Source organism: Scyliorhinus canicula, chromosome 28 (assembly GCF_902713615.1).
Source record: "Scyliorhinus canicula chromosome 28, sScyCan1.1, whole genome shotgun sequence".
NCBI classification, from domain to species: domain Eukaryota; kingdom Metazoa; phylum Chordata; class Chondrichthyes; order Carcharhiniformes; family Scyliorhinidae; genus Scyliorhinus; species Scyliorhinus canicula.
This window is the reverse complement of record NC_052173.1, coordinates 13,414,707-13,424,400: the sequence shown is the minus strand read 5'-3', so window position 1 is coordinate 13,424,400 and position 9,694 is coordinate 13,414,707.

Sequence of the window (9,694 nt, the reverse complement as noted above, 5' to 3'; positions counted from 1 at the left end):
CCCTCCACCAACACCCCAACTCCCTCCCCACCCCCCTCCTTTCCCCTGCTACCCTCCTTCCCCCTCCCTCCCTCCCCCCTCCTTCCCCCTCCCTCCCTCCCCCCTCCTTCCCCCTCCCTCCCTCCCCCCTCCTTTCCCCTCCCTCCCCACCCCCCTCCTCCCCCTCCCTCCCCACCACCCTCCTTCCCCCTCCCTCCCCACCACCCTCCTTTCCCCTCCCTCCCTACCCACCACCCTCCTTACCCCTCCCTCCCCACCACCCTCCTTTCCCCTCCCTCCCCACCACCCTCCTTCCCCCTCCCTCCCCACCACCCTCCTTACCCCTCCCTCCCCACCATCCTCCTTTCCCCTCCCTACCCACCACCCTCCTTACCCCTCCCTCCCCACCACCCTCCTTTCCCCTCCCTCCCCACCACCCTCCTTCCCCCTCCCTCCCTACCCACCACCCTCCTTCCCCCTCCCTCCCCACCACCCTCCTTTCCCCTCTCTCCCCACTCCGATTCCTTTAACCCTCCCCACCTCTCCTTTCCCCCTCCCTCCCCTCCACCCTCCTTTCCCCTCCCTCCCCACCACCCTCCTTCCCCCTCCCTCCCCACCACCCTCCTTTCCCCCTCCCTCCCCACCACCCTCCTTCCCCCTCCCTCCCCACCACCCTCCTTCCCCCTCCCTCCCTCCCCACCACCCTCCTTCCCCCTCCCTCCCCACCCCCCTCCTTTCCCCTCTGTCCCCACCACCCTCCTTCCCCCTCCCTCCCTACCACCCTCCTTCCCCCTCCCTCCCCACCACCCTCCTTTCCCCTCTCTCCCCACCACCCTCCTTCCCCCTCCCTCCCCACCACCCTCCTTCCCCCTCCCTCCCCACCCCCTTCCTTCCCCCTCCCTCCCCACCCTCCTTCCCCCTCCCTCCCCACCACCCTCCTTTCCCCTCCGTCCCCACCACCCTCCTTTCCCCTCCATCCCCACCCCCTCCTTCCCCCTCCTTTCCCCTCTCTCCCCACCCCCCTCCTTCCCCCTCCCTCCCTCCCCACCCCCTCCTTTCCCCTCCCTCCCCTTTCCCCTCCCTCCCCACCACCCTCCTTCCCCCTCCTCCCCACCACCCTCCTTGCCCCTCCCTCCCCGCCACCCTCCTTCCCCCTCCCTCCCCACCCCCCTCCTTCCCCCTCCCTCCCCAATCTCCTTCCCCCTCCCTCCCACCCCCCTCCTTCCCCCTCCCTCCCCAATCTCCTTCCCCCTCCCTCCCCACCACCCTCCTTCCCACTCCCTCCCTACCACCCTCCTTTCCCCTCTGTCCCCACCACCCTCCTTCCCACTCCCTCCCTACCACCCTCCTTTCCCCTCCGTCCCCACCACCCTCCTTTCCCCTCCGTCCCCACCCCCTCCTTCCCCCTCCTTCCCCACCCCCCTCCTTCCCCCTCCCTCCCTCCCCACCCCCTCCTTCCCTCCCCACCCCCTCCTTTCCCCTCTCTCCCCACCCCCCTCCTTCCCCCTCCCTCCCTCCCCACCCCCTCCTTCCCTCCCCACCCCCTCCTTTCCCCTCTCTCCCCACCCCCCCCCCTTTCTTTTCCCTTCTGTTGGTACAGAGGTGAGGGTATCTGGTCTCTCCAACGCAAAGTTTAGTGCTTGTACCATTTGTTTTTTGTAGAAACGTGTTGTGAACTGTTTTAATGATCAGAGTACCCCCCCCCCCCCCCCTTCCCCGCTCCCCGGAAGGGTACCCAGGGCGGGATTCTCTGATCCTGAGGCTAAGTGTTGACGCCATCGGAAATGCCGTCGCGTTTCCCGACGGCGTCAACAGGGCCTCAGGATCAGCAATTCTGGCCCCTACAGGGGGCCAGCACGGCACTGGAGTGACCCATGCCACTCCAGCTGCTGACCCCGGTCTCAATTGGGCAGTGGCACCGGTGCCAATGTGCACATGTGCAGTGGCTCCCTTCTCCGCTCCGGCCCCGACGCAACATGGCGCACGGCTAATGGGGCCGGCGCGGAAGAAAGGAGGCCCCCAGCTAGAGAGGCCGGCCCGCCGATCGGTGGGCCCCGATTGCGGGCCAGGCCACAACACAGAATCCGCACATCTTTGGACACTAAGGGACAATTTAACACGGCCAATCCACCTAACCTGTACATCTTTGGACACTAAGGGACAATTTAGCATGGCCAATCCACCTAACCTGTACATCTTTGGACACTAAGGGGCAATTTATCATGGCCAATCCACCTAACCTGTACATCTTTGGACACTAAGGGACAATTTAGCATGGCCAATCCACTGAACCTGCACATCTTTGGACACTAAGGGACAATTTATCACGGCCAATCCACCTAACCTGTACATCTTCAGACATCTAATCTCACTCTCCAGAGAATAACGAATTGCTCGCCAGACGGTGATTATTTGCAACTTAAGCTTTTCACTGGCAGGGGTTGTCCTGATGTGCTTGTTGTAACCAGCACCCGAGGACCTGATTACGCTCCAGAAAATGATTCAATTCTCAAAAAATAGTAACCCATACACATCTCCAACAACAATCCCGCATCAAGCTTTTAAATAGGCTGCCCTTGCCGCAATACCGAATGATGCTTTCGAAGTGCGGGTAGTGTAATGGGCGACGTGTGGGGAGCGTAATGTGTCACCTCCCCGGTCGAATTTCCCGTCTTGGCTCGACGGGCGGCCGGCTGCAGTCAAGAGAATCGCATTCAACTGTCGGAATGTTCTGACTACAGCGATCGTAGCTGTGGTCAATTGGGTGACTTCCCATTTCCGGCCTGTGCTTGATGAGAGATGTTTGACGATTACTGTCTTTGTTCTGCTGAGTAGCATGACCACATCCTCCAGCCCCCCCCCCCCCCCCCCCCCCCCCCCCGCCCCATGCCCTGCCCTCGAAAGAAATGACGAACGAAATGACAGGAAATGAAGACAAGAGTCTAGTCTGTGAAGCCTGTGATAACGCGTGAAAGGGTTGGGCTGCGGTACAGTGTTGAGGCCTGCTTGGGCAGGTGGCAATGAAAGCCTTTCAAGAGCATGGCAGCAATGGCGATAGGCTTCAGATCCTGTGCCAACAAGGAAGTTTTACGGATTTCATGGCGGTTAATCAGGCTGACATCAGATGACGCCCGAACACGAAAGGAAACCAGGGTGAACCTTTCTGGACAATTCCTGGGATGTGTCCGTTCACATTTTTTAAGGTTACGTTGTCTTAACAAGAGGGGAGAGTAGATCTCAAGATCAAGGGCCCGATTTAGTGGCCTCGTTGCACCCAACTTGGTATTAGGATGAGGCCGCTGAATCTCGCGGGTGACCAGACAAAATGGTGTCCTGATCTGCGAGGAGCCTTTCCTGCTGGGCCCGCCAGCAGAAAATGACTCGAGCGGCCTTGGCACAGAGAAACTGCCCAAGCCCAAAATAAATTGCAAGGTGCAGCCACCCAGAAACACCCCACTAAACTGGCCCAAAACCAGACATCGATTTTATTTCCGATTCGAATCGCGGCCCAGGTGTAATGTTCCGGCCAAGAAAGGTTACAGGGCAGATAACTGGACCAGGTATAAAGCAGTCCTACAATGGGTCAGATCCAGTTGGATGAATAATGGAGGGTTTAATGCTGGGCATTAAAAAAAACAGGATTTTTTTGCCAGGGAAAAAGACCAGTCATGAGTTGCGATTTTCCACACACCACTGGACGGTTTTCTCCACTCTGTCAATAACCTCAAAAAAACAGGCTGTTCTCCTTCAATCGCTCGGGGGGCTGGGGGGGTGGGTCTCACAAAGTTGCTGCATTTTTGCCTTGCAGCAGAAGGTTAGGGCAGTAGGGAAGAAGCTGTTCTTGAGTCGGTTGGTACGTGACCTCAAACTTTGGTATCTTTTTCCTGACGGAAGAAGGTGGAAGAGAGTATATCCGGGGTGCGTGGGGTCCTTAACTATGCTGGCTGCCTTTCCAAGGCAACGGGAATTATAGATAGAGTCAATGGATGGGAGGCTGGTTTGCGTGATGGACTGGGCTACATTCACGACCTTTTGTAGTTTCCTGCGGTCTTGGGCAGAGCAGGTTCCATACCAAGCTGTGATACAACCATAAAGAATGCTTTCTATGGTGCATCTGTAGAAGTTGATGAGGGTCGTAGCTGACATGCCAAATTTCCTTTGCCTTCTGAGAAAGTAGAGTGGTTGGTGGGCTTTCTTAACTATAGTGTCGGCATGGGGGGGACCAGGACAGGCTGTTGGTGATCTGTACACCTAAAAACTTGAAGCTCTCGACCCTTTCTACTTCGTTCCCATTGATGTAGATAGGGGCATGTTCTCCATTACGCTTCCTGAAGTCGATGACAATCTCCTTCGTTTTGTTGAGATTGAGGGAGAGATTATTGTCGTCGCACCAGTTCACCAGATTCTCTATCTCATTCCTATACTCTGTCTCATCATTGTTTGAAATCCGACCCACTACGGTGGCTTCATCAGCAAATTTGAAAATCGAGCTGGATGGGAATTTGGCCACACAGTCATAGGTGTATAAGGAGTATAGTAGGGGACTGAGGACACAGCCTTGTGGGGCACCGGTGTTGAGGGTGATTGTGGCTGGGGGTCAGCGGTACAGGAAAAGGGTTGAGGTAGCAGTCCTGCCTCAATAAACATAGAACATAGAACAGTACAGCACAGAACAGGCCCTTCGGCCCTCAATGTTGTGCCGAGCCATGATCACCCTACTCAAACCCACGTATCCACCCTATACCCGTAACCCAACAACCCCCCCCTTAACCTTACTTTTATTAGCACACTACGGGCAATTTAGCATGGCCAATCCACCTAACCCGCACATCTTTGGACTGTGGGAGGAAACCGGAGCACCCGGAGGAAACCCACGCACACAGGGGGAGGACGTGCAGACTCCACACAGACAGTGACCCAGCCGGGAATCGAACCTGGGACCCTGGAGCTGTGAAGCATTTATGCTAACCACCATGCTACCGTGCTGCCTTCAATAAAGTGGGACCAATGTTGGGAACAGGAGAAAAATTTGCATCAAGACGTTTGCATTGATATGCTTCCGAAAGAGTGTGCGAGGTTACTGTGCAATGTAAATCTACCCTTTGCTCATTGTACTGTATAATTGTCCTGTTTTTACAAATGTATTCTTCAGCTGCGAAAATGCAGCATTTTGTAACTTGCCTTCATAGAATCCCTACAGTCCAGAAGGAGGCCTTTCAGCCCATCGAGTCTGCACTGACCCTTGGAAAGAGCACCCTACAGCTCCACCCTATCCCCGTAACCTCATCTAATCTTTTGGATACTAAGGGACAATTTAGCATGGCCAATCCACCTAACCTGTACATCTTTGGACACTAAGGGACAATTTAGCATGGCCAATCCACCCAACCTGCACATCTTTGGACACTAAGGGACAATTTAGCATGGCCAATCCACCCAACCTGCACATCTTTGGACACTAAGGGACAATTTAGCATGGCCAATCCACCCAACCTGCACATCTTTGGACACTAAGGGACAATTTAGCATGGCCAATCCACCTAACCTGCACATCTTTGGGCACTAAGGGACAATTTATCATGGCCAATCCACCTAACCTGCACATCTTTGGGCTGTGGGAGGAAACCGGAACACCCGGAGGAAAAACACTGGGAGAATATACAAATTCCAGTCACCCAAGGCCGGAATTGAACCCAGGACCCTGGCGCTGTGAGGCAGCAGTGCTAACCATTGTGCCCTTCTTCGGGTCACCCAGAGACTAATTGGTTTAAGTAGCTTATCGGGTCAAATTGTGATCAGACTAGGTTTCTTTGAAGACTGATGGCGGGATTCACCAGTTCCCCAGTCTCGTATTTTCTCAGTGTCGGGCCATTCACTGGCAGCGTGATGCTATCTTCCCGTTGCTTGTCAATGGGATTTCCCATTCCACGGTGCCGGGAAATCAACCCGCGGGTGTGCATTGCCGGCGGGAAAAGTGAATCCCAACAATCGGAGAATTCCGACCTAAATTTTAAATAGGTCACAAAAATGTACATATTTCAAACTGTGCATCAGAAGGGTGACATATCCTGTTATATCAATATAGTTCATGGTCTCTAACTTGAGATAGATGTGCTGACTGCAGATAATTTCTGGGAGTTTGCTTCCTGTTCTCATTGTGGCTTGTGTGGTGTAAAACATGAGATTTAAGCATTAATATTAATATTGGGTTTTCAGACACCAATTTATCGAAAGTTTAATATGTATTTAATTATTTGCACCAGTCAGTTTTTAACATTCCAGTATCCAAAAAGAGTCACGATACAGGGCAGCTAAACCATTCTCAATGTATGTCGCAACCCAGGAGGTCAAATCCAAATTCTCATTGGGTAGGTTTTCATGTAAATCATTACAATTAGTAAAGGTTAGTGCAGAGAAAATCTGTCCATTGTATTTATAAAGTCTCCAGGACAACAAGACCAAAGAGAAACCGCACAGTGTTTACGATGTCAGTAAGACACAGTGACCAGAGAGAAACCGTACAGTGTTTACGATGTCACTAGGACACAGTGACCAGAGAGAAACCGTACAGTGTTTACGATGTCACTAGGACACAGTGACCAAAGAGAAACCGCACCGTGTTTACGATGTCACTAGGACACAGTGACCAAAGAGAAACCGTACAGTGTTTACAATGTCACTAGGACACAGTGACCAGAGAGAAACCGCACCGTGTTTACGATGCCACTAAGACACAGTGACCAGAGAGCAATCGTACAGTGTTTACGATGTCACTAGGACACAGTGACCAGAGAGAAACCGTACAGTGTTTACGATGTCACTAGGACACAGTGACCAGAGAGAAACCGTACAGTGTTTACGATGTCAGTGAGACACAGTGACCAGAGAGAAACCGTACAGTGTTTACGATGTCACTAGGACACAGTGACCAGAGAGAAACCGTACAGTGTTTACGATGTCACTAGGACACAGTGACCAGAGAGAAACCGTACAGTGTTTACGATGTCACTAGGACACAGTGACCAGAGAGAAACCGCACCGTGTTTACGATGTCACTAGGACACAGTGACCAGAGAGAAACCGTACAGTGTTTACGATGTCACTAGGACACAGTGACCAGAGAGAAACAGCACAATGTGTTTACGATGTCACTAGGACACAGTGACCAGAGGGAATATTCCCATTGTATTTACAATATCACTAAGACGCAGCAACCATAAGGAATCTTGCGATTGCGCTACAAGAGCAAATCAGAGACTAGGAATCCTACAGCAAGTAACTCACCTCCTGACTCCCCAAAGCCTGTCCACCATCTACAAGGCACAAGTCAGGAGTGTGATGGAATACTCTCCACTTGCCTGGATGAATGCAGCTCCAACAACACTCAAGAAGCTCAACATCATCCAGGACAAAGCAGCCCCGCTTGATTGGCACCCCATCCACGAACATTCCACACACATCCCTCCACCACCGACCCACAGTGGCAGCCGTGTGTACCATCTACAAGATGCACTGCAGCAACTCACCAAGGCTCCTTAGGCAGCTAGCATCCAGAAGGACAAGAGCAGCAGATACCTGGGAACCCCACCACCTGGAGATTCCCTAACAGCACTGTGGGTGTACCTACACCACACAGACCGCAGCGGCTCAAGAAGGCAGCTCACCACCACCTTCCCAAGGGGCAATTAGGAATGGACAATAAATGCTAAGGCCACATCCCATGCAAGAATGCATTTTAAAGATCAGCCTTGATTAAGATTTGTAACTCAAGTGGGCACACAATCCACTGACCTTGGCTGAGTTATCCGAGAGTGAGTTCTTCCTCGACATATCACATGCCTTTCCTGCTGGGTCAAGCTCATCGAAAAACTGATGTCATCTTCTACAATTCCAGAGGGCTGGGCCCTCCCAAGTCTCCCAGCAAATGAGTGCACCCCAGGGCTCATCACAGAGGAGCTTGGAAAAGAAATCATTGCCTCATTATCTCATTACAAGGCAGATTTAAGGGATCAGGGGTGTTTCTTCAACCCAAAGAGGCTGTCCAGTTAACCGTGAGTCCTGTCAAACACTTGGGCAAAAAAAAAAGCTGTTGGTTTCCTCAGAGGAAACAAAAAGAAAATGGAGGTCAGAGAACTCATTTTCCAGGTAGAATCACCCAACAGGAAGTCAGCAGTGAGCTATCAGGCTGTGCTGCTCGCCTGTGCTTGTAGCTGAACTGGAATGCTTAGTCACGCCTGAGTTACCCAACACGGACCCCATTCAGAAGGAGACGGCAAGTTACTTCACCTCGCCTTCGCTTTGTCAATGATGGTGGTTGGTAATCCTCTCTCTGTCCCCACCTCCCGCCCTCCCGATCTTATTGCTAAGACAGAGAATTCAACAAAAACACAGCTTCTCCTCCCCCCCCCCACCAACTGTTCGAGTTACCATGGATCTGGACCTCAGCCAGAGTGGCAACAGCTTCAGAGACCGGGCGGGGCCACCGCCTACCGAGAAACGCGCGGCTGGGGGGAAGGGGCAATCCCGCCCATTGGGTTGGTGGGGAAGGGGATGCCGAAGAAAGTCAAATTACTCCTCCTCCCCCACCCCCAAGATAAAATGGCGTTGAATTCAGTGAGCCATCATCGCTACAACCAGGCATCTATCGATGTTATTAGTTATGAAATGAAATAAAAATCGCTTATTGTCACGAGTAGGCTTCAATGAAGTTACTGTGAAAAGCCCCTAGTCGCCACATTCTGGCACCTGTTCGGGGAGGCTAGTACGGGAATTGAACCCGCGCTGCTGGCCTGCCTCGGTCTGCTTTCAAAGCCAGCGATTTAGCTCAGTGAGCTAAACCAGCCCCTAAGAAACTAGAATGATCCTCTTCCTCACTTCAGACGTTGCCAGACCGACGGAGTTGGGGTGGGAGTCTCCGGCCTCCCAGCCGCGTTGTTTCCTGGTGACGGCACGCAGAGCACCATTCGCTGGCGGAGAGATCCTCTGCCCCTGCCGCTGTCCAAGGCAATTCCCATTGAAGTCAGTGGGGAACCGGGGGTGGGGTGCACTGCCGGAGGGTCTAGAGAATCAGGCCGCCAGCGAACGCCTGGAGAATTCAGGCTAGATCTGTGACTTCTCAGTTAAAAAAACTCGAACAGAAAGTCATTGACCTGAAATGTTAACTCTTTGTCTCTCCAGAGAGGAATTCCAGTGTTTGCAGATTTAAATTCACACGTCCAGCAACTGCAGGATTTTGCCTTTGACATTTTCCGTTAGTTAGCCGATGTAAAGTAAGAGTGGTGAATTCAACAGCAAGTCAGGTGTAGAAAGGAAACAGGATTGAAAACCTCCAAAAACAGTTAAAAACTGAAGGAATGAGCAGTTATTAGTTCATTTTCAGTTCTGGAGAAGTCGACTGGCGGTAATGTTTAAGATGCCCCCCTGTGCAGCCCACGCAGGCCGTGCGCAAGTTGGCCCCTTTAAATTGCCACACGTGCAGAGCTGCGCAAGGACATTTAAAGGGGCCACGCAGTGAAGTAAGTCGTTGGATCCCACAAATAAATAGCATCAAGACTGAAACGGGTACGGTTTAACTTCCGGTGACGAGGTTAATCGGTTGCGACCTCGCAAGTGCAACCTCGCAAGTGCATGCGGCTCAATGCATTTCAACGGTGAGGCAGGCTCATAGTGGAATGATGCAATTCGGACATGGAGCAACTTTTGGATTTGTGAGTTG